We start from the raw sequence: 6,307 nt of genomic DNA, 5'->3' as shown, positions 1-6,307 counted from the left end.
AGGGAAGCAGGGAGGGGCAGGGGTCAGGGTGATGGCACCCCTCTCCCCCCCCACTACCCAGCCCTGACAACAATTGGCAGGGAGGGGGAGGTGGTGGAGAGGGGAGGGGAGGGGAGGGGATGCAGGGAGAAACCCTGCTGCAAGGTGAAGGCAGGTGGGGGGAGGGAGCCCCCATGCTGGAGGCTGGAGGAGGTGGTGACAGAGAGAGTCTTTATGTTGCCAGCTCCAAAGGGTGAGCAGGAAGCAAGCGGCGGGGGGGGGAATGTAATCACTCCCTGAAATCCATCATTCTTGATGGGCAATTAGCTAGTTCTTACATAAATATCAATGGATGCTAGATCTTGCTGCCAACCTTTTGTAGGAGTAAAGACTGTGGATGAGCTATAATCCTTCAAACTATTTGCAGAAAAGGGGATTACTCTCCTAGTCCTTTGAAAAGTAGCTGCATAAAGGCTTTGGACATCCATGGGACTTCAACATTGCCCCCCTGGGATAAAGGTCTTCAGACACAAGTATAGATATCTTCTCCAGACTATCCTTGACTCATAATATCAAATAAGTTTCTATGTTTTCTATATACTGTTTGATAGATGAGCCTCTGCTATTTTGTGTATCTGCTTAAAAAGAAAGTCACTAAGTTAAAATGCATATCACTGGAATTTAAAGAGCCATCTCTCCTCCTAAATGAGTTACTATTTCTAATCACTTATCTTTGCTTGCAAGTTCCATAAGATAAATGTTCTTATCCTGTTCTCCCAGACGCTTATTTTTCTTCCCTTTGCAAAGAACTGTTGTCATAATTTCAATCATTTTTCTGTTTTGTAAGGTGGGATTTTTATAGTGTGGTAAGAATATTAAAGCCACTACTCAAAGTGAAAGAGCTAATGGAAAATCTCACTTGCAGCTGTGGAGGAAGCGAATCATGTCTGAACTTGAATATTTTAATTTGTAAGTCATAACCCAGTATTGCACGCCTCTGTGCATTGCATGCAATTTCAGTAGGGAGAGGCAATGATTGTTATAGACAAATCATTCAGGAAGTAATAAAGTACCTACCTAACAACTAGGCAGGGAAATGATATACTTTATTCAGAAAATGTAGAGTCTTACTGGAAGAAATCATAATGTTTTCCTTAGACTACAAGGAATTTGGGGCCAAGATTGTTTTTACTTTAAGACACTGTGTTGTTCCTAGAACAGTGGAGACTTGGATGATCCCTCTGGACACTGCTGTAATTTAACTGTTTCCTCATCCTCACACTCCTGCACTTGGGTCTTTGTACTTGTTCGTGTATCTCATACTCAGCTGCACTTTTCCTCTCCCTTTCTTGTATTTTCCCATGTCTTTCAAACTAGAAGAGGTTCTCTGCTCAAACATATTCTACATTCACTTTGAAGGGAAAAGCTAAGTTATTTTTTTTCCCCTCAGGTTAATAAATTTAAGGCTTTGATTCTCTGGTTACAGAAAGACAGTTGAGGCTTTGGTTTCTAGTACCTGCCTGAGCAAAACTTAGTAGTGACTAACAATGTCACCAGCGCTTCACCACATCATTTACTGTACAGCTAGCAATAATTAATAAGTGCATTAGCTCTGGGTCATGTATAAAATACTGATTACTTATGTTTATTTAGACTTATTTTATTTTCCATGATTTTCAATATTTTTTTTTCCTGTGGCTTTGGTGTCTGCCATACAGCCACCCTCAAATCCATTCATAATGAAGCTGCCAGGGTTGTCTACAGATCTCATTGTTCCAATAATGTCATTCCTCTGTGGGCTCTACTCCATGCCCCCCACCTTCACTACACTCAAACTTTCCCACCCCCATATCACCATCTGTTGTTGCCCTAAGATACTTCTTATCAGATATACCAGCTTAGTAAGTTATATAATTTCTGCTCATGGCCCACCTAGGTAAAGCCCCTCCAGCCCTGTTGGGTGCGGGATTCTGCTGCCCTGCTGGGTGCGGGCCCCGTGCTCTCACTGGCCCTGGCCCCATGCTGTCACTTAGCTGCAGTTTCCCCTGCTTCCCTACCTGCAGCCCAGAGTGCTGCAGCAAAGACAGAAGGAGGAATTTTGAAATTGTGTTGCCAATATCTGAAGTAACATTTAGTTTGGGTTTTCTAAGAAGAAAATGATAAACAACGCTCTTTCCTCCTTGTCCCCTCTCCTGACAGGTAGCTATGAAAGATCTGGGTCAAATTATAGCTGCAAATTTCTCCTTCTACGGTAGCAGACATCACATCTCACCAGGCAAGCAAGTCAGTATGTCACCGAGCACATTTCCATGGAAGCCTTCCAGGCTCTGTTAAGTTCCTTAGTCTAAGAACAGACATTCAAAAAGCCCAAGGTGGAATAAATCTAAATTGTGCAGTTTTCTGTACAGTTTCTATACAATTACGAGTTAAGATCAATTTCCAATCACTTAGGCTGATTTGAGTGTAATGTGTAACCTGGCCTTAGAATTCAACATGCTTGCAAGGAACATTTCACTCTCACTGAACTAGCATTTCTGACTAGGTGAGATCAGCAGCAAACAGTATACATCTGTGTCCTTTAGTAGAAGGGCATGCAGGCTGCCTATGCTGGCTGAGGCCTACAAGTTGGGGGTACCCCTGCACATCTCCCAGCATGCCCTGCGGACTCCTTGGGCTGCTGGAGACTGTTGAATGCAGCTGAGCACCTGAGCTACCTTCGATTGGCTGCCAGGCATGGGAAAGCACACCCCGACACTCCCTACTGCTCTAATACTCTAGTACTCCAGGAACTGGTAGCTGCAGACCAAAAGAGTCTTACAGTACCCCAGATGCCCATGGCTGGTGTACCTGCCAGTAGTGGGCAAGCTGTAGATGTCACAGGGATGCCTCTGTGGAGGGCCAGTCCCAATGCTGTACCCCCTGTCATCCTGAACCACCTGATATGCCTGCACAGGCTCCTGCTGGAGGTGGGGTGGGGAGGGAAATCCATGTTTGGGTCCAGGTGGGAGGGCTCCTGTCTGTGCCCTTTAAGATGTGGTGTACAGGAGCAGGAGTCAGGCTCCATGGGGATGTGCCCGAGCACAGGGGCATGGGGATCCCTGGATAGGAGCCATGGTTGGGCTTTGTGGGGCTGTGCCTTAGCACAGAGGTTCTTCTGGGCTCAGTGTCAGGTGTGTGGGTTCATATTGTATAGTACTTTGGGATGTGTTTTGGGGGCATGATCCAGGGACATGGATGCCCAGGTCCCAGGGCTTGTGCAGGGAAAAGACACCTGCCTTCTTCCCCCCACCGCTTGCCTGTGGCTGACAGATGGCTGGAGGCAGGAGGAAGGGCTGGGGATATACGATCTGTGCTGGCTCACCTCTGGGAGAGTTTGGGGGCAGCGCCCACTGGGAGCTTGGTCAGACCAGCTGAGGAGACTGGGATGCTGGAGGATAGCTATCTAACTTAAATCAATAGGGTATCTGGTACAGAAGTTTGATTCACCAGTCTACCCTAAATTGGTTAGATTTGAGTGCACATTGAACCAAGCCCATCTTAGGCCTGGTTCTGCCATTCTTAGACTGGTCTACGTGAACCAAGCTTTTTTACAATTACAGGTTTAGATAGATTTCCAATCACTTAGACTGATTTGTGTGTAACATTTAACCTGGCCTTTGAAATGTTCCTTGCAAGCATGCTGAATTCATTTGTCCTATTACTGCTTTTGGCCAAACCACTTACACTTCCCTCATTGATTCAACACAAGGATACCTCTCTCATTTATGATCAAGATGCTAAACTCTGTTCCTTACTGTATCACTCTGTGTAACAGTTACAACCACAAATTCTAAATTGTGGTAGCTATCAGGGAGGCAAGAATTTCACATAAAAAAGGACTGTTACTGGTGGTAATTTTCTTCTTAATAAATCAGGAGGCATATTTGTGTTTGCATTAGAAGACAAGAGACCAAAAAAATCCACTCTCAAAAGTTTCTCTGAAAGCATAAGGCAAGAGGGCTATACCCTAGCATGTCAATTTTTGAAAGATTTTAGAATTTGAACAGAAAGCTTTATTCACAGTATCACATCTTCAGGCATAAGCAGATCTGCAGATTTTTTGTGCACTTCCAATTTGACAATAACCCTCTTCATGTTACCCAGCTTTCATACATTGCAGAAGTAGCAGCATTTTATGACATTCATAGAATATGCCACTGATCTGTTCTCTGATTGTGGCAGATAAAGGTTATATCATGATATTTATACAATCTGAACAAGATATACTAAGGTTTTGTATCAGTCAAGACAGCATGTTCCTCATTTAATTAGCATGCAGGGAACATGCTTAGATTTATACCTCAGGTATATGGGTGTCATAGGGGATTACTATTTATAGGTCACACTTGGCCAAGACAGTTTCCATACCAATATGTTTTGCCTGCAGCTAATGTTATAGAACAATAATACTAATATTATTACTCATGGCGACCTTTAGAGTTCTTTGAAATGTAGTAGTAATTTTTCAGAAAAATAAAACATAGCTCTCCTTACAAATACATGGCTATTCCTGTAATTTTTAGATGACTTTCCAAAAACAAAAATCCACTTGTTCTAGAAACAAAAGCACAAGACAATATCAAATAATATTTCTGGATGCAAACTGTCATATTTCATCTCTAATTTAGCTGACAAATCTGAAGCACAGACAAAACTAGAAGAATCTCTAGCAACTGCACACATCGATTCTGAAGTTGTCTCATTTAAAGCTATGTTTTTTCCCTCATAAACCAGTATAGCTTGCAAATTTCACCCACTTTTGATAAGGTCATGCACATATTTTTGGAAAGCTATGCCAATGAGAATATGTACAAACGTGGATTTAGAGGTCTAGCTTTTTGGCAGGACAGAATCACATAAATGACGCAAAAATTTGATATAGGTGTAATCTACCTGATTATTAAGTGGTCAGATTTACAAGGTTGCCTTTATAAGGTCTTAAGTCATAGGGGCTCATCAGCAAAAGAAAGCCTTTGTTGTTACTGAAATCAATAACTCGAGGTGGGTGAAGAAGTGGGTCTTGGTATCTCTCACCAGGTCCCATCTCAATCAGCTTGGGTTCTGACTCCTTGGAAGTTTACCCTTTACTATATTAACCTCTTTTTAAAAAATTCCTATTCCCCTGAGGAGTTTTATATTTTTGTATTCCTTCTTAAAAACAAACAGCTAGTTTCTTCATTAGGCTGAGAATAGTATTTGGGAGCTTACATTAAGGAGGAGAAAGCTATGAAAGGGCAATTCCCTGCTTTTACTAAAAGCTGATTGAGAATTTCCTCTCTATGCTTTGGGGAGAAGAGTGCTACTCCATCCATCTGCCCCAACAAAACCTTCTCCCTGTGATAGTACTACTTTAGCACTTAATAGTCAAAACCTCAGTTTCCCCTCTCCTGGCTTCAGGAACTTCCACTCTTGGATAAGCAGATAATGGTACTTCTATATGATTTTACCCTCTAACCAAAAACGCTTACCTCTTTTCCAGGGGTAAATGAGTAGTCCAACAAAACAAGCAGCAACATGGCAAGCTAAGGCTGGGTTTTCAGTCCAACTCAATTCTCAAGAGCTTTGCACCTTAAAAACGTTCACGTCTCCTTCTCCAGTGAGTCCGTAGAAGGATAATCTTGTTTCAATTCTGGAACCCAGTTCATGAGTTCTGTAGCAGGATAAGGTTCATGTAGTCAAACCCTTTGCTCAATCTATTCCTAATTAAGCTTGTCTCTATGTCTTTTCTACAGCTGCTTCCCTCAGTTCTTATCCCCTAACCAAGGAAGCCAACCTATGCTCTGGTCTCACTTCCCTGAACAAAACTTCAACTCCCAGCACCTGGGGAGGCAATTAAGCAAGCACAGGTGGGGCTGAGCCCTAATCCCTTCCTGGGCCAGTCCACTGTCACAGCCTGCCCCCTCTTGCTTCCATGTAGTGCAGTTATTATTTACAGCACCAGCTCCCTCGCTGCCTATGGCTGCCATAATTCTCTAGATTGAATACTAGCTCTGAACCTTGAAAAAAGGCAGTAGCAATGATAGCTGCTGTAAATGGAGGAATAGATACTGTGGACAGCGTCTAAATACTATTTTCAAAATTCTACTTCTACCCATGCCAACAGAAAGTAATGTTGTCAGGCAACTTAATTATTCGTATGCTTTGCCAACTGGTAAGGGTAGGTTAGGAGACTTTGTGCCTGGGTTAAGATTTTTTTCATGACTATTTTGCAGTGGTATCCCAATACACAGCATCTTCTTTAAGCATGACATTTTTTCTGTATCAATTCACCATGAATCATATATGTGAA

The 6,307-nt window shown here is 42.7% G+C and overlaps 1 long non-coding RNA gene across 1 annotated transcript in view; it reads right to left on the bottom strand.

The window, feature by feature from the left end:
• Positions 1-5,746, bottom strand: part of LOC102371121 — a 21,033-nt gene extending 15,287 nt beyond the window's left edge. Inside the window, exon 1 of the long non-coding RNA XR_323559.1 lies at positions 5,487-5,746. This is a non-coding gene — a long non-coding RNA (uncharacterized LOC102371121). The remainder of the gene's footprint in view (positions 1-5,486) is intronic.
• Between the last annotated feature and the right edge of the window lie 561 nt (positions 5,747-6,307).

Source organism: Alligator sinensis, unplaced genomic scaffold (genome assembly GCF_000455745.1).
Source record: "Alligator sinensis unplaced genomic scaffold, ASM45574v1 scaffold373_1, whole genome shotgun sequence".
Taxonomy (NCBI): domain Eukaryota; kingdom Metazoa; phylum Chordata; order Crocodylia; family Alligatoridae; genus Alligator; species Alligator sinensis.
Note: the sequence above shows the minus strand (reverse complement) of the source record. Positions and strands in the feature narration are given on the sequence as shown.